The following is an 18,607-nucleotide window of genomic DNA, read 5'->3' as shown; positions in this document are numbered from 1 at the left end:
ACCGCCTCGTATAGTCCATCTGAATTCGCCCGCGAAGCGATCTGATTGGCTGACAAAATACGACAGGGTGAGATATCGACGTATTTTTTTTAAAATCACCTATCAGTATAACCAACGCTTTAAGACTCAAATATTCCGTTCACGTTGTTTCCGACCATTCTGTATAGGTCGACTCTTCGTAGGAGATAGTCTAGAAAATATATGAAATATTTAAGGTAACATGGAATAACTTAGGGAATGAAAATAGGTAAAAAAGAAAAAAAAACATTAAATATTTTTATAGCACTGAGCGAGTTGGCCATGCGATTAGCGGCGCTCAATTGTGAGCTTGCATTCGGGAGATACTGCGTTCGAACCCCACTATCGGGGGCGCTGAAGGTGATTTTCCGTGGTTTCCTATTTTCCCACCAGAAAAATGCTGGAGCTGTACATTAATAAAGACAATGGTCGCTTCCTTCCCACTCCTAACCCATTCCTATTCCAAGTTCGTCATCTGTGTCGGAGCGACGTACAGCAAATAGTAAATGTAAGTTTTTTATATATATTAAAAACTTTGAGATTTGAAATACATAATATGTTGTATTTTAATCAACTAAATGCATGAATTAGTTATAATGACAGTAAATTAATACTTTCCTCCAATTTGTTCGTAATTGGGAGAGGTCATTCTATTCATTCATTCGTCCATCAATACCTACTCTAAATCACATTCTTCCTTCACACTTTTAACTACCAATTTCCCTTCTATTGTACTGTGTACCAACGAAAAATGTTTACCTTACACAAGGAAACAAATCACTTCATGGCTCAGGTGGCAGCTCGTAGGCAACTCACCGCTGGGTTCCATGATTCAAATCCCCGTCACCTTATGTGAGATTTGAGCTGGACATGGCTGAGGTGGAACAGTTTTCTCTGCGGGTACTCCTGGTTTTCCTGTCATCTTTGATTCCAGCAACACTTTCCAATATAATTTCATGTCATCTGTCAGTCACTAATCATTGTTCAAAGGAGTGCGACAGGCTTCGATAACCGGCACAGTTCCTATCCACGCCGCTAGATGGGGGTACATTCATTCCATTCCTGATCCGATTGAACGACAGGAAATAGGCTGTGGCTTTTCAAGGAAGCATGTTGCTTTATGTCTCACCGACACAGACAGGTCTTATAGGGACGGTGGAACAGGAAAGGGCTCAGAGTGGGAAGGGAGCGGCCGTGGCCTTAATTAAGGTACAGTGCATCCCCAGCATTTTCCTGGTGTGAAACGGGGAGAACCACGGAAAACCATCTTCAGGGCTGCCGGCAGTGGGGACCAATTTATTTAAGGTCGACAAAGGAATACATATTTTAACACACGTTATAGTCACAAGTTGTTTTCTCTCTTTTAGACAGAGAGGGTTAAAAGACACGAGTTTCGTGTCCATACAACATTCTTATCAATTGTTTATCATCTATGTCGGCATTTGTTATGAAGCATGATACGACCCGAACGTTTCAGAGACACGCGCGTAGACGAAGCCTGCTCGCAGTTAGAAGAATGCTATGTTTGTGTAGCGGGTTGGAAAGTACAGAATTATTTATGATAACGTTTTGAAACGACTACAAGCTTATCACGCATAATCGAGTATTGCATGTAACGGTGTCCAGAAAAAAACAATGCTCTGAAAGTCCGTCAAATATTAGAATTCTATTTTGTCTTGATTGATATAGCACTATAGCACCATGGCTCCATAGTATAGCAAACAGAACAGTCTTCTTACAGCTGGGGGAATTCAACCGTTGTATTTATTATAGGGCAATGTTAGTACTACTGATCGTATGAGTTCAGCTGCATTCACCGATCAAGTGGCTGTATGGTTTGGGTCACGTTGCTATCAGCTCGCATTCGGGAGAGAGTGGTTTTTAACCCCACTGTCGGCAGCTCTAAAGATGTTTTCCGTGGGTTCCCATTTTCACACCAGGTAAACGCTAGAGCTGTTCCTTAATTAAGGTCAGGGTCACTTTCTTCCCAGTCCTAGCCTCTTCCTATCTCATCGTCGCCATAAGACATATCTGTATCGCTGTAATATAAAAGATGTTAAAAGGTTAGAACAGAAAAAAATGTGCAGCACTTCAATTTACCGCGATCTTTGCTTCCTGCGTGTCAATTTTGACATTCCATTTTACTCCACCAGATGGCAGAGGAACGGATGTCTGTTGGGCGATATTTGATTGATATTTATTTTAGTAGGATGAATACTAAATATGTCACTGGGGATAATTTATATGCTACCATCATGCAACATGGACTGCATTCCATCCTTCAAAAATCCCCGAGTTTGAACCCGCGATCTTGTGATACGGAGGTCGGCACTTTAACACTGAACCACACTTGGACACTTGCAATTTTACATGTACTCCGCAACATGCAAGTGTGGTCATAAATCTAATTCCGAAAATTGTTTTCTGGGGCATGATAGGTGATTGGTGTAGCGGTCGCCTTCTGAGAACTCTTGCGGGACCAAATTCCGGCACGTCGGCGTATTTGAAAAGAATAAAAATATAGTTAGTGGGATGTAGATCCAATAACATTATTACTATTAATCCCTGTCAATAAATAAAACAAAGCACACAAAACCTCATGGCACTACAGCCCTTGAAGGGCCGTGGCCTACCTAGCGACCGCTGCTCAGGCTTAAGGCCTTTAGATTGCGAGGTGTCGTGTGGTCAGCACGACGAATCCTCTCGGCCATTTTTCTTGGCTTTCTAGACCGGGGCCGCTATCTCACTGTCAGATAGCTCCTCAATTATAATCACGTAGGCTGAGTGGACCTCGAACCTGCCCTCAGGTCCAGGTATATAATCCCTGACCTGGCCGGTAATCGAACTCGCGGCCTCTGGATAAGAGGCAGGAACGCTACCCCTACACCACGCGGCCGGCTGTCAATAAATAAACGATTTAAAAAAATCAAAACTCAACACTCTGTGGTTCATATTGCTATGATAACGATGTTAACAGCCACGAAAAATGACCAGCTTACTTACCATTTTATTGTTTACCGTCATCAGGCTACATCGATTTCCTTTAAAAAGGAAAGCACACAATGCCATTTGCTCTCTACATAGCGTGTTGTGTTTCGGTTTCGCCGATAGGTGCTTTGATCGTAGTTATCTATAGTGGTGTAAGCTGTTCGAAATCCAGAACATAGAAATTGACTCAGAAGTGTCCCAGGGGGTGGTGTCAACCCGAAGGAAGACTGCATTTCGACCGGTGAACCCATGCATCATCATCATCATCACCACAATTCTTCGTTTTCATCTTCTTCTTCTTCTTCCTCTTCTCTCGTGTCGGTGAGCTATGGACCATACCATTTCAACCGTTTTCTGTCTTGAGCTTTAACACACGTCCAGTACTCCTGCATCCTTCTTCGGCGATCTCCCTTCCGTTCTTCGGACCACGTCTTGCCTCTCTTCATTTTATCTGTTCGAAAACTCTGTAGATCTTCAAGTTACTTTAAAGGGTGACATTGCGAGATGTCATCACGTAAGATCCCCAATTCTTGTAAATACATTTCCACTTCCGTGAACGTGACCCCCTTTAGTTTCCTTATTCAGGAGTAGGTAGTGATTCAAGCGGACAATCCCTCTGGCCTTCTTATTCCTGTTCAGTGACCATAGAGAGAAAGCCTAGTCCTAGCAGTGTCTGTTATCTTTTCCATATTCAGATACAGTTCATGTTTGTGCTTTCTCCTATTTTCTCGATTTACCTTTATCCAGCCCAAGATCTTCCTTAGAATCTTCCTTTCTTCGGCTTCTAGTTGTCCTGCCAGACCTTTCTTATTCATTGAGAGGCATCCTGCTGCATGCCTGCTTCACGTCGAAGTACTGTACTGTAATGTCTAACCTTGGATTTGAAAGATTATTATTATTAGGCATGATAGTGACCACGAGTCAATTTCAATTGATCCTTCCTTGTTGTTTCTTCTTCCCTTCTTTCCATTATTCCTTCATCATTGTACTATGATTTATTCTTCTCTCTTAAGAGCACCTTTTCATTCTTCCTTGGAATCCTTCGATCCTTAAAATGTGTATAAAACTCTCTTTTTCTATAGTTTCCTCTTATTTTCTTTCTTTCTAAATCTTTCTTGACTCCTTGTATCCAGATCGTTGTTGGCTTTTCTCTCCAATGTACTTGAATATCTCTTCTGTCAAACTGTTATAAACAATTCTATAGATACAGTATGTCCAAAAATTAGCAGTCTCCTATTTTCTTATTGTTTCTGTTATATTTCTCTATGTTCTGGTTTATTTCCTTATTACTTCTTATTTTCGACTGTTTTGTTGTATTCATTGGTCCTAAGATTTTTCCCATGATTCTTCTTTCTAGTACTTCCAGTTCATCTAAACATTATTATTATTATTATTATTATTATTATTATTATTATTATTATTATTATTATTATTATTATTATTTTCCGACTCCTTGGATCAATGCTAAGCGTTGAGTCCTGCGGTTAAGGGGGTCCCGGGCTAGATTTCCGGCCGTACCGGAGATTTTAACCTCGTTTGATAAATTCATGTGGGTCGTGGATTGTGTGTTTGTGTTAGTCTTCCCTTCATTCGCACACAACACATCGCGCTACCAACCACCACAGAAACACGTAAACTGTGAAAACATCTCTTCATATAGGGTTGGCCCCCGGGAGGGCATCCGACCGCAAAACTATACTACTGAGATTATTATTTTTCTTCTGCAATTTGCTTTACGTCGCACTGACACAGATAGGTCTTATGACGACGATGGGATAGGAAAGGGCTAGGGGTGAGGAGGAAGCGACCTTGGTCTTAATTAAGGTACTGTATAGCCCCAGAATTTGCCTGGTGTGAAAATGGGAAACTTTAGAAAACCACATTCTGCGCTGCCGACAGCGGGATTTGAACCTACTATCTCCCGAATGCGAGCTCACAGCTGTGCGAACATAACCGCCCGGCCAACTCCCATGCATGAAATTATTATTATTATTATTATTATTATTATTATTATTATTATTATTATTATTATTATTATTATTATTATTATTATTATTATTATTATTATTATTATTATTATTATTATTATTATTATTATGAGCGAAGTGGCTCGAAGCCAATCTCTGCATTCGGGAGACGAGTGGTTTCGAGCCCCACCGTCAGCTGTCCTGAGAGTGTTTTTCTGCGGTTTTCCATTGTCACTTCCAGGCAAACTCCTGGACAGTTCCTATTCATAGGCGACAGTCGATTCCTTCCACATCCTTACCCAGTTTCATTCACCGTAATATTAATTTCATCACCATTAGCTCCTCAATTAATTTCATATTCATTAGCAGATGAACTGAGGCTGGCGTCAGGAAGGACATCCAGCCCTAGAAATATGTCGTATAATTTCATCTCGCGTCATCCCAGACTCCGTATCAGGAAACGGGACTACGGGGTAGACATACATGTTTTTATTATTATTATTATTATTATTATTATTATTATTATTATTATTATTATTAAATCTTGAGCTAATGACAGTGCACTAATCCTTCTGGGCTAGCTAAATTCACTTTATATTTCTTTTTTTCTTTTTTTTTTTTAGAAATTCACCAGGAATAATACGTTTATAAATATCCTGGGATCTGTAATATTTTCAGGAAAGATCGTAAAGTTAGGCGAGAGGGATGTAAAATCCGAAAAACCTACCACTACCATCTTCAGGAAAATATGACAGTTCAACAAGGCAGGTCAGCTGCAAGGGGATTCTGACACAAGCAAGTTGAAACAATGCCCAACTATGTGAATATTTAAACGCTAACATTTGAATTGCAAATTTACGACTAAGTTTGGACCTTTTGATTATCACTAGTGCTTCTTTGTGTTCACCCTTCTAGGTGGGGGTGGGGGTACTTTTAAACTGCTGTAAACACAGCTATACTTTCTAAAACGGGACCAGGGTCGGTTTGAGGCGAATAACATGGCTGCATACACACAAAGAATACATTCCAATAAGCATAAACATAAACGAAATATGGTTATACGTGTTTATTTAATAACTGGTCTGCGCCTATTACTCTTTTCAATCATGAGCAAGGTGAATATTATGACCGGTATCATGTTTCAATTTTGCTATCAAACAAATGGTCCGATGAGAAACGGTTATGATCACGACACTCGAAATATGAGCAATTTAAGCGGAATGATTATTCCATCATGAACAGCGGCTATACATCGTCATTTCTATGACTATTTCATCAATGATGAAACGACCGTTAGAAGATTAAAATTACTGTCAATTAACGGATATGTGTTATGGGTCCGCTAATAACATCTGGTTTTTAGGTACTACCAAGCCCTCAGACAGAGACAACCAACCTTATTTATACTAGGCCTATATATTAAAAAGTTTACTAAAACAGATTTGTTCAGGCCGCCGGCCACTCTACTGGGTCAATTTGCTTGATTACTTTTTTTTTATTCCCTCCGGCATTACTGCCTCTGAATCATTAGACATCGACAGGTCTCTACATTCAGTCAACTTTCAGTAATCGTAAAATCAAATAACTAAATAACCACTCCAATAATTGCAGGCGAAGGCTTACCCTAGCCCGCAATACATTCTGTACTTAGCGGGTTGCTAAGCGATAAATACTTTCTTTAATCATCATCATCATCATCATCTGTTTACCCTCCAGGTTCGGTTTTTCCCTCGGACTTAGCGAGGTATCCCACCTCTACCGCCTCAAGGGCAGTGTCCGGGAGCTTCAGACTCTTGGTCTGGGATACAACTGGGGAGTATGACCAGTACCTCGCCCAGGCGGCCTCACCTGCCATGCTGAACAGGGATGGGAAGAGTGGAAGGGATAGGCTGGGAAGAGGGAAGGAAGCGGCCGTGGCCTTAAGTTAGGTACCATCCCAGCATTCGCCTGGAGGAGAAGTGGGAAACCACGGAAAACCACTTCCAGGATGGCTGAGGTGGGAATCGAACCCACCTCTACTCAGTTGACCTCCCGAGGCTGAGTGGACCCCGTTCCAGCCCTCGTACCACTTTTCAAATTTCCCGGCAGAGCCAGGAATCGAACCCGGGCCTCCGGCGGTGGCAGCTAATCACGCTAACCACTACACCACAGAGGCGGACACTTTCTTTAATACTCTGATATATGTGATTTTCATCCTTAGTAATATGTTTGCATGCGGCAATGTTTGATTACTACCTGTCACGTCAGAGAGTATTATACACTTCCTCTGATCACGGAAGAATGCTTTTCTCTGATAGATACCGTTTGATTTTCTGAACTTCCCCAGCTTTTACATATACTCAACAGATGGCAGAACGTTCCTAATAAATTACATACTGCTAAGAGAAAAGTCGACGTACGCACAGACGGTAAGGTATTAAATCGAATAGCCTTCTGTATAACCATTAATAAAGTGCGGGGACTCTTGAAAAAGTGGGGTTCTACCTACTCGAACCAGTATTTAGTCACGGTCAATTATATGTTCCACAATCTCGCGTAATATCGTTTGAAAATGTTAAGATCTTTTTTTTTTGTTTTTTTTTTTGTTTGCTATGGGCTTTACATCGCACCGACACAGATAGCTCTTATGGCGACGATGGGATAGGAAAGGCCTAGGAGTTGGAAGGAAGCGGCCGTGGCCTTAAGGTGTGAAAATGGGGAACCACGGAAAACCATTTTCAGGGCTGACGATAGTGGGATTCGAACCTACTATCTCCCGGATGCATGCTCACAGCCGCGCGCCTCTACGCGCACGGCCAACTCGCCCGGTAATGTTAAGATCCAGATACACCCAAATGGTCGAAGCACACTGAATATTGTATGGAAAACAAGTGTTATAAACTACAGTACGGTGAATCAATTATAATTACAGGTATACCTCGTTATACGCGATAGTTACGTTCCGCGGTATTGCTGCGCATACCGAATTCGCGGGAATCGAGAGTCATTCTATATGTAAAATACATGGTTAGGTTTTCGTTTATTCACATCATCATCATCATCATCATCTGGTTACGCTCCAGGTTCGGTTTTTCCCTCGGACTTAGCGAGGGATCCCACCTCTACCGCCTCAAGGGCAGTGTCCTGGAGCTTCAGACACTTGGTCGGGGGATACAACTGGGGAGTATGACCAGTACCTCGCCCAGGCGGCCTCACCTGCTATGCTGAACAGGGGCCTTGTGGAGGGATGGGAAGATTGGAAGGGATAGGCAAGGAAGAGGGAAGGAAGCGGCCGTGGCCTCAAGTTAGGTACCATCCCGGCATTCGCCCGGAGGAGAAGTGGGAAACCACGGAAAACCACTTCCAGGATGGCTGAGGTGGGAATCGAACCCACCTCTACTCAGTTGACCTCCCGAGGCTGAGTGGACCCCGTTCCAGCCCTCGTACCACTTTTCAAATTTCGTGGCAGAGCCGGGAATCGAACCCGGACCTCCGGGGGTGGCAGCTAATCACGCTAACCACTACACCACAGAGGCGGCGTTTATTCACATATTAAGTTTAAAATAACGGAGATTCTTAGTATTTTTACAAAAAATAACCATCATCATGTTTCTGAAACGCATTTTAATGCAAATTTTATACACTTAAAAATTTAATACTGAAACGCACAATAATAAACTAAACTCTGCATACAATCTCTTGGCTTTAGCTTGAAAAACAGCCCCTGAAAGAGGCATGTGCTTGGGATGCTCAATCCAAACCATTCTTTCCATCGCTTCCCAGCGAGATTTGGTCACTCTAGTCACACTTATGTTAGTAGAAGATTGAGCAGTTTTTCGAATTGATTCCGCATTGTCACGAATAGTTCTCACAGTGGATTCACTAAGTCCCAAAACACGCTGAATGTCAAGAATACGTTCACCTTTCTCATAGCGATACAAAACGTTTTGTTTTTAACGAAAACGACTTTTGTACATGCTTTTTTCCTTCGACGGGCACATTTTCTTGCTTTTTACCAAGTGTTATAAATACGAAACCTATCAAGTCCAACTTCAGAACTCTACTGAGCGGAACTGACGATTCACGTCTCCACAAACACGACAGAAGATGCGCGTAGAGATGCGCTTTCCCCGTTTAACTTTGGCGCGCGACGGAGTGTACGTTATAGATTTCAGCATTACAGCTGCCACGTACTGTTAACAGATGGAATCACTAGACGTAAAACCGAAATTGCATATATGCGAAATCGCGGATAAGGAATCCGCGTATAATGAGGTTTACCTGTATGTAGCGGTACTACTAAATCGTTGCTGTTCGGGCAAGAGGTCTTATTTCCAAATAGTCTTCCAATGTATTATTATATTTAAGACTGGTCACGCCTCTCAGCCACATATGGATGTTAAGTCAACGGGCGAATTGGCCGTGCGGTTAAAGGCGTGCAGCTGTGAGCTTGCATCTGGGAGATAGTGGGTTCGAATCCCACTATCGGCAGCCCTGAAGATGGTTTTCCGTGGTTTCCCATTTTCACACCAGGCAAATGCTTGGGCTGTACCTTAATTAAGGCCACGGCCACTTCCTTCCAACTCTTTGGCCTTTCCTATCCCATCGTCGCCGTAAGACCTATCTGTGTCGGTTCGACGTAAAGCCGCTAGCAAATTAAAAAAAATGGATATTTAGTCCATCAGAACAATATACGTTGTGTTCATTTTCCTATGCTTACGTGTAAAGAAAAATGGAGCTTACAGTGCTGGATGCTAGGAATGTATGTTTGCATGACTCCTACAGTAAAATGTACTTAAGGTTTCCTTTTACACGTAAACATACGAAAATGAACACAAGAAAAATTGTTCTAGTGGACTGCATATCCCTATATGGCTGAGAGGCGTGAGAAGTCTTAAGAACAAGAATGGATAGGAAGAGCATTGTGAATTATGGCCTGTTGCCCGAACATCGACGAAATGTTCATAAAACTACCGACACCGGCTGGCAAAACAATATAACTTTGACAGGTATATCAAGACGAGTTATGTGACTTACTTATAATGAATGCTGCGAAGCAGCACGCATCAACTAGTTTGTTTAAAGAATGTTCCTTTACTTCTCAAACACTGCTTTGCCGACTAGGACAAAGAACCCAGGTATTCAAACACACATTACAACTTAAACACAGACACTGTAGTTAAGAAGAGAAAACTGGAAGTAACAGTTTAAATGGGAAAGGGGCAATTACATGAGATTTATAGGCTATGTGTTAATATTACAGGTGAATCATCACTGTCATCAGTATGTAGGTAGAAACATTGAAAGCGACGAGTTCGACATTCCGGCAAATCTGCGGCTGTGTCCCAAGGTTTTGAAAACTTCCGCAACGAATCGTGGGAAAGCCCATGGCCCTTCCAGGTCAACAGCTACCGGCTAAGTAAAGCAAAGTTTCTCCTTTAATCAGTCACCACTGATCTGCATTTAAGCCAGTCGCGCGGGTTGCAGATTTTCTATCTGTTGTTTACCTATTATTTTCTTAAGTCATTTCATAGAATTTAAAAAAATTACCCAACATTGCCCCTAGCAATTTTTTTCAATCGCCTCTTCTTCCTATAAACGCTTATTTGTCCCAGTTTGTCCTCTTGTTCTTCATATTGTGATCTGTCCTATTATTAAAATCAACCATTCAAACTTATTATTGTACTAATGGCATACCACGCCTTCTCTCCACTGATAGTTCAGAGCATATCACTTAGTCGAGCAGCTCCTCTCCTTTCTCCCAAGTATGGCAGCCCAAACATTGCAACATTTTTGTGAAGCTACTCCTTTGTCAGAAATCTTTTTCAATTCTTGTATCAAGTTATCCTGGTGTGGGTCCCATACACTGGAACCATACTCTACTTGAGCTCCTACTAAAGACTTACACTCCCTGCCATTTTTATCCTTACTATAACCCCTAAATATTCTCACACCGTTGACCTGGAATTTGGACCTCTTTAGACAACAAGCATCATCGATTCAGGATTGTGCTTTGGGAGCAGCCCTTTGCTGGGAAGGTGGGGCATTGCGAGTGAGGTCCACGGACTTTTTAAAGTTCATAACCATTTTTCATCGTCGTCTTTTGGAATTCTAGTCAATGGATTGATTTTAGATTTTTTAACTTTCAGTATTTTGAGTAGGATCCACTGACTATTTTAAATTCATATTCGTCCATTCTTTCTCCATCATCAAGTTTCGAATTCTGGTCAATGGATACATTTTGGAATTTTAAACTGTCGTTACATTTCGTCTCATTTCGTACCATTAGGGGCCAATGATATATACAGAGTGAAGCGAAATTCGCGCACTCGGGCGTCGCAGCGCGACTCCTCACATGCCAGCAATAAAAAAAAATGTCTCTCACAAAAGTTCGTTCTGCGAGTATATCCGGCAGAAAAAGAACGTTGAAGAGTGGCAATCTGGCAACACTGTAACCACCACATGTAGGGTAAGTATTTCTGTCAGCACATACTTCCCGTGACGTACAGTTGGTGCAGTGGATAAAGTTATGTGTTGACATGCAGCAGCTCGAGGGTTCGATCCTGGGTTGAGGCGTACTTTTTTATTTGCTAATTTCCATCGGACATTACATACTGTAATACAGTAAGACACCGTTTCTTAGGTCACATGTATCCTACATTTACAAAATTTAGTAACGCTGAACACGTTGTAACGCACTTAGTACATGAAATGGTGCGAATAAATTCACGCCCACGACGTAGAAAGGACGTCTTTCAAAGCTGACCAGTGAAATCGAATGATCGTGCCTTTCTAGGATCGTAGTATGTAACTGCAAATGGTTTCTAGAGGACCCACTGCAATCGCTGTTGACGATTAAGATGTCAGATACCATACTACCTGGACTACATTTACGAAATAAAAAACAGACGCCTCAAACCAGGATCGACCCCTCGACCTCCTGCATGCTAACCCAAAACTCTATCCACTGCACCAACTGTACGGCACGACTAATGTGTGCTGTCAGAGGTAGTTACCCTACATGTGGTTACAGTGTTGCCAGATTGCCACTCTTCAACGTCCTTTTTCTCCCGGATATACTCGCAGGACGAACTTTTGTGAGAGATATATATTTTTTTTATTGCTGGCATGTGAGGAGTCACGCCCGAGTGCGCGAATTTCGTTTCACCCTGTATGTTAGGACCCTTTAAACAACAAGCATCATAATCAACATCAAATGCTCTCACAGTGTTATTCACCAAATATATCACACCAAAATAACTTCTAATCCATTAAAGATATTGATATTCTACTTTTATATCCTTAAATGGTATTTTCTCTCTCTCTGTAATCGTTACAATCATAACTGAGCATCGTGAGCCAGGACTTTGTAGCTTTTCCGAGGGGTTAATGTATTTCTGTACGATCTTGTGTCTTCTGGACAGTAGTTATCCATGGTAAGTTTTGTTATTATGAGGCTCGTTAAACTGTGTGACACGTTCTTCCTTGGGATTGTTAATAATGGAGATACTGACACCAACTTGACTTTCAGAAAGTTCTTACTATACGACTTCTGAGTTGTAATTAATTCATACACTGGACAATTACAGTTAAGAAATATCAATAATCCTTCAACTTCCTGTACAAGTGGCTCAGAGTCAGCACTCGTCTTGGCGTACTAGACGGCGTTCGCTGAGGCAAGCTGCTTCCTCGTTGTGACCCAAGCTACACAACTGGTTCTTCTTCACAGTACGTACATGCATGTACAGAAATGCTGTCGCGACATAAACAATCAACACTGTCCCACTCCAGTATTGAAAATGTGGGAGGAGAGTGAACGTGTATTGCTTAAGTCACATAATGTATTGCTGTACATCTACCACTGTGCCCATTTCAATCACAAGAGTCCTGTGACGGGCTATCTGCTGGCAGCAGTGCGTTAAACGAGGAGGTTCGGGCACGCCATGCTTTTTATATATCAGGACAACATTTCTGTGCATGCGTGTACAAGCATCTCTCATAAATACATTGTGATGTATTCTTTGGGTTTGCAACGTAGTGCTTATATTAAAAGATAGAACATTATTATTATTATTTATTATTATTATTATTATTTTTTGTCCACCTCCGTACCGTAATGGTTAGCAATATTATTTTTCGCCCTTGGTGGCCCGGGTTCGAGTCCCAGTACAGTTAGAAATGCCAAAATGGCAAGAGGACTGGTTGAAATGGTACATGCAGCTCACTTCCACTGCGGTTGTGCCTGAAAAGAGCTGCACCACCTTCCAGTGTTGGTTTTCCCCTCAGAATCAGCTAGGGATCCCACCTCTACCGCCTCAAGGGCAATGTCCTGGGTCGGGAGATATTTGGTCGTCGGGGATACAACTGGGGAGGAAGAGTACCACACTCAGGTGGCCTCACCTGCCATGCTGAACACGGAAAACCACTTCAAGAATGGCTGACAAAGAAATCGAACTCCCCTTTAATCAGTTCACCTCCCAAGGCTGAGTTGAACGCGTTCTTGATCTCCTACCACTTTTCACATTTCATGGCAGAGCGGAGAATCGAAACTTGGCCTCCGGTCGTGTTAGCTAATCACACTAACCACTACACCACAGAGGCGGATGGACAGCGAGAATAATAATAATAATAATAATAATAATAATAATAATAATAATAATAATAATAATAACAAATTAGGGGTGTATTTGACTGCTATGTTTGCGTTAGTGATATATAGCCCTATTCTTTGATCTTTACTGCTCAAGTCCCTATGTTTTCTTCTCCAAAGCACACACACAGGCATTAATAATGTCGTAGTTGCGGGTGGGTGGGGCTGGACGCGGAGAACTCTTTTAAAATCGCTTTCAAGCAGAACGAACGAACTGAAGTAGAGGGCGGGCTATTATGTCACATAGCCGCCATTGAATGTGGAAGAAAGTAAAATAAAAAGAGAAATAAAGAGAGAGAAAACAGAGCATACCAAATGCACAAGACTCTGTAGTACAGAGCTAAGAACTAGCGTTAACGAACTTCTAGTAGCGTATGTAAGTATGTCAAAGAAAGCTTATTAAAAAGTTAAAATTTACCAAAGCATCTACTGGTATTTCACTTAATGATTACACACATAAGGAACGCTGATAGCAAGTATGAAAAGTGTAATTTAATTAGAAACGCACTTTATACGTTTACTGGCATATCCGTCGATAACTCAGAAAATAAGATTCCCTGATTCATTGCTCAGAAACAAAGGAATGGAGCTCACTCCAGCTTGTGTATCCGATTGTTGATTGCCAGACCGAATGATTGCTTACAGGTACATGAGTCGGTAAAAGTATAACTTTGGAAGAGCGACAGTTGTACAAGGGTGAAGTTACGGAATTTTGAATTTTAACTTGAATTTGAATTTATTTATGTTTTACATGCCCTTGAGGTTGAAAAGTCCCTTTATCTGGAGTCTTCATAAAATACAATGCAGGTTTATGAACACACTAACTACATTTTATAATATTAAAATATTAAGTTAAACATTAAACTTTAAAAAAATATTGGTATTAAATCCAATAAAATTAAAACATAAATTATGTAAGAAGTAAGAAAGTATATCATTAAGCCTATCTATTATTTTAGGCCACTGGAGGATGTTCGTATAGTAATTAATTTTCTGTTGGTAAATCCGCGGAATCTGGCAACATTCACATGAGGATTGCGTCTGCAATATCCGTAAACGGAGGGAAACGTGGTGGTGATTCCTTTTTAAGAGGAAATCCAACCTCTATTAACACTAGTCAGAGGAAGAAATGAAGAGGTCCATTCCTTCAAAAGTGAAGATATCGTCAAAAGAAAGGGAGGTTCCACGAAGGGTGTGGGAATGAAAGTCTCTAGACCTCCAAAATCTAATACCGACGGAGTCGGAAGAGTTGACCAAGTTAGGTCGGTTAAGAGATATGAGGGTGAGGAACCTGACACAAGTAAGTGGATGCATTGCTGGACTCAGCTAGGAGAACGATAGCGACCAACCCACGCTCCCAAGTTAGAGAGCCACTGGTCGCCATTTTAGTTCCCGTCATTCGAGAGGCGGGGGATGGTTTGCAGCTGTTCCAGAAGAATACGGAGGACTTAAAGCGTCGTTTCGTCACTGTGGATGAAAGACGGATACATTACTATACTCCTGAGACCAAACAACAATCTAAACAATGGGTTACCAAGGGGGAATCTGCATCAAAAAAGGCAAATACCGTTTCTTCGGCCGGAAAGGTTATGGCGACTGTCTTTTGGTATTCACAAGGGATAATCCTCGTCGACTATCTGCAAAAGGGTAAAACTATTACAGCTGTAGATTATTCATCGTTATTGGACCGTTTGAAAACCGAGCTGCAAGAAAAACGCCCGCGATTGGTCCACAAGAAAGTCCTTTTCCATCACGACAACGCACCAGCACACACCTCAGCAGTTGCGGTCGCAAAATTAATGGAAATAGGATTCTAGCTCTTTTCACATCTCCCCCTATTTTCCAGACTTAGCTTCCTCGGACTACTCCTTGTTCCCCAATTAGAAGAAATGGCTGGCGGGACAAAGATTTTATTCAAACGAGGAGGTGATTGCAAACACTAATGGATATTTTGCAGACTTGGACAAATCATATTATTCGGAAGGGATAAACAAACTAGGACATCGTTGGACGAAGTGTGTAAGTCTAAAAGGAGACTATGTCGAAAAATAAAAAAGCTTTACCCCAAACGACGTAAGTTGTTTTTATTTTTTCACTGACTTTTCAAACGCCCCTCGTACTGTGTGTTTCGTTCCAACTTCCCTACCCACAGGGGGAAGCGGAGAGAATTTATGTCCGTTGAATTAATGTGGAAGTGGTGCCCTGTATTTCCGGAGCCTCGATCGACTGTGAAAGACGATGAAACTCATAGAGTATCAGAGATATGGTCCACATTACAAAGCTATACAAAAATATAATTTAAAAAAATAATAATAACGTCCACCGTTTGGTAACGTGCACCTTTGGAGGTCGTGTCTTTCCAGGTCCATAATCAAGAAAGTTCAGAAATGATAATCTCATCTTTGTGAAATCAGGCCATTTTCACTTAAATGTCTGTGATAGAAAATATCCATGTGCTAAGATTTTATGAGATAATGATTAATGGAGTACAGTGGAACGAACGAACACATGTGATGGAAGAAATATTAGATTGGGAAACTAAGTCAGAAAGGAAGTAAGATGGATATTGTTACCTGGGTCGTAGAACAAGTAACGAACAAGTAACAGAAGTAAGGGTTCAATCGGGTCGCGCAGCTATCAGCTTGCATTCGGGAGATAGTGGGTTCGAACTCTACTGTCGGCAGTCCTGAAGATGGTTTTCCGTGGTTTCCCGTTTTCATACCAGGAAAATGCTGGGCTGTACCTTAATTAAGGCCACGGTCGCTTTCTTCCCACTGCTGGCTCTTTCCTATCCCATCGTTGCCATAAGGCATGTCTGTGTCGGCGCGACGTAAAACACATTGTTAAACAAGTAAATAAAATGCATGGAAGACGTTTTCTAAGGAAATAAATTGGCTCACTTCGAACATTGTTACAGGAATTAGAAAGATGTTATTTAAGACTTTCGTCTGGAACGTGGTACTGTATGGAAGTGAAACATGGACTATGATTAGGACAGAAAGAAAGAGAATAGAAGCTTTTGTATTGTGGTATTACAGAATAATGCTGAAGGCGCTATGGTTAGATCGAATTACGAATGAAGATGTACTAATCGACCCCGTAGCAAACAATGGGGCTACGCGGTAGACAAAAAATATTACTATTAATAAGATAGATCCATTTCTGATGAGGCATTGTTTTTACAGTGCACTCTCGTCTCAGTCTCATCCTTGAATTTAGTTGTACGATATCTAAGCGACTGTGGTGTGAGCCATGCCATTCCTTCCTTATACAGCAAGACCCTGTTTCCAATGATGTGAACGTGTCGCTCGTTAGGTCAGCTGGTGCGTCTGTTTCGGTGTGCTTCGCGGACTGACATGTAACAGCTGTTAATGAAATGTCGTATGGCTTTTAGTGCCGGGATATCCCAGGACGGGTTCGGCTCGCCAGGTGCAGGTCTTTCTATTTGACTCCTGTAGGCGACCTGCGCGTCGTGATGAGGATGAAATGATGATGAAGACATCACATACACCCAGCCCCCGTGCCATTGGAATTAACCAATTAAGGTTAAAATCCCCGACCCGGCCGGGAATCGAACCCAGGACCCTCTGAACCGAAGGCCAGTACGCTGACCGTTCAGCCAACGAGTCGGACATGTAACAGCTTATTCTGACTCATTGCAACGGGGAACTACCTCACTTCTCGTTTCATCAGTACGGTTCTCCAGTGACGTCCATGTCACCCATGGAAACTGATGGTGCAGTTGTAGGATATCCAACGAGCCTTCGGGCCTAAGACTCAGCAATTAATATTATTGTTACATACTTATTTCCCCGTAGCAGGGAGGAGAAGGAAGCGTGGGAGGTGAGTGGTTGGACAAGGATTAACCCAAATTTAAGTATAGTAAACAAATCACTTTGGATTTGTATTTCTTTTCTTTCGTAATACGGAACAATCAACAAATGTCGCCAATGTGTCCAATTATTTTCCAAAAGCTGAGACGTTCTAGAATTTTCACAGATTAATTCAGGAATTTTACACATGAGGAACTCGACGGCTCAAAATATTTACAACAATGTAATGAATTAAATGCAACTCGCTTTGAGTACCACAGTCAAACACTTTGACCGTAAGTCCTAACATTCTAGCAAGAGTGAGATAATCTTTCCGTAATTTATACAGTCCAAGGAAGGCGAAGCCTTGGCTTCCATAATATTTATAATTCGCAGAGGTTTGAACCTTGAGAAGCAATTTTTCATCGTAACACAATTTGCCCCTTGCGGGCTATGAATTTACACCCATGACCGCGTCGATCATCATCGCAGTATAAAGAAGTAATACACTGCTCTACAAATACCCCTACACAATATTAATTGTACCCTCGGAAATAGAAATGATTTATAGAGGCGTATAGCCCACACTACTCGGCCGAAGGAAGGGAAAGTAAGGTTTTAAAATAACAAGGCCGAAAGTACGCAGTAAAATGGAGACGAAAATCCAAGCGCTCTGATCTAATTGTAAAAGCAAGATCCCTAAGTTAACATCCAACCCTATACTACCAGGTGACTAAACATTTGAAAGTTTAAAGATCGAAAAGTAAAATCAATTTAGGAGGTTGAAACAAACTTATTCGCCTTCCACAATTTGAGAGGAAGGTTAATGAGGGTAAACACTCGTGCTTCCTTATTATTTACATTAGTTACTGAAAAAAAAAGCCCTGCATATAATATAAGGACTGAGCCAGCGACCTAGCAGTTACATACTAAAGGGTACGTAAAAATCTCCCCTAACTTCACACGCACTAGTTCAGTTAATAAAATTGACTGCCATATCTTGTTTATTATGATGACATAATGCAGAAACCCCCACCTCACGACTCCCGAAGGACACTGCCTCTCTCCTTAGTGCGTAGAGCACTCGATAAAGCTTCCGCAAGATTAGACAGACAATCCTCGAAGCGCGCATCTTATACACTATATACGTATTTGGCAGCACCATCTAGAAGTTTCAGTGAAAACTCTCTTTA

At 41.6% G+C, this 18,607-nt stretch overlaps 1 protein-coding gene across 1 annotated transcript in view; it reads left to right on the top strand.

Moving 5' to 3' along the window:
• The window catches only part of LOC136877107 (lachesin), a 1,203,705-nt gene that overhangs the window by 966,514 nt on the left and 218,584 nt on the right, over window positions 1-18,607 (top strand). The window lies entirely within an intron of this gene.

This window comes from Anabrus simplex, chromosome 7 (assembly GCF_040414725.1).
Source record: "Anabrus simplex isolate iqAnaSimp1 chromosome 7, ASM4041472v1, whole genome shotgun sequence".
Classification (NCBI taxonomy): Eukaryota; Metazoa; Arthropoda; class Insecta; order Orthoptera; family Tettigoniidae; genus Anabrus; species Anabrus simplex.
This window is presented reverse-complemented; position numbering and strand designations above follow the sequence as displayed.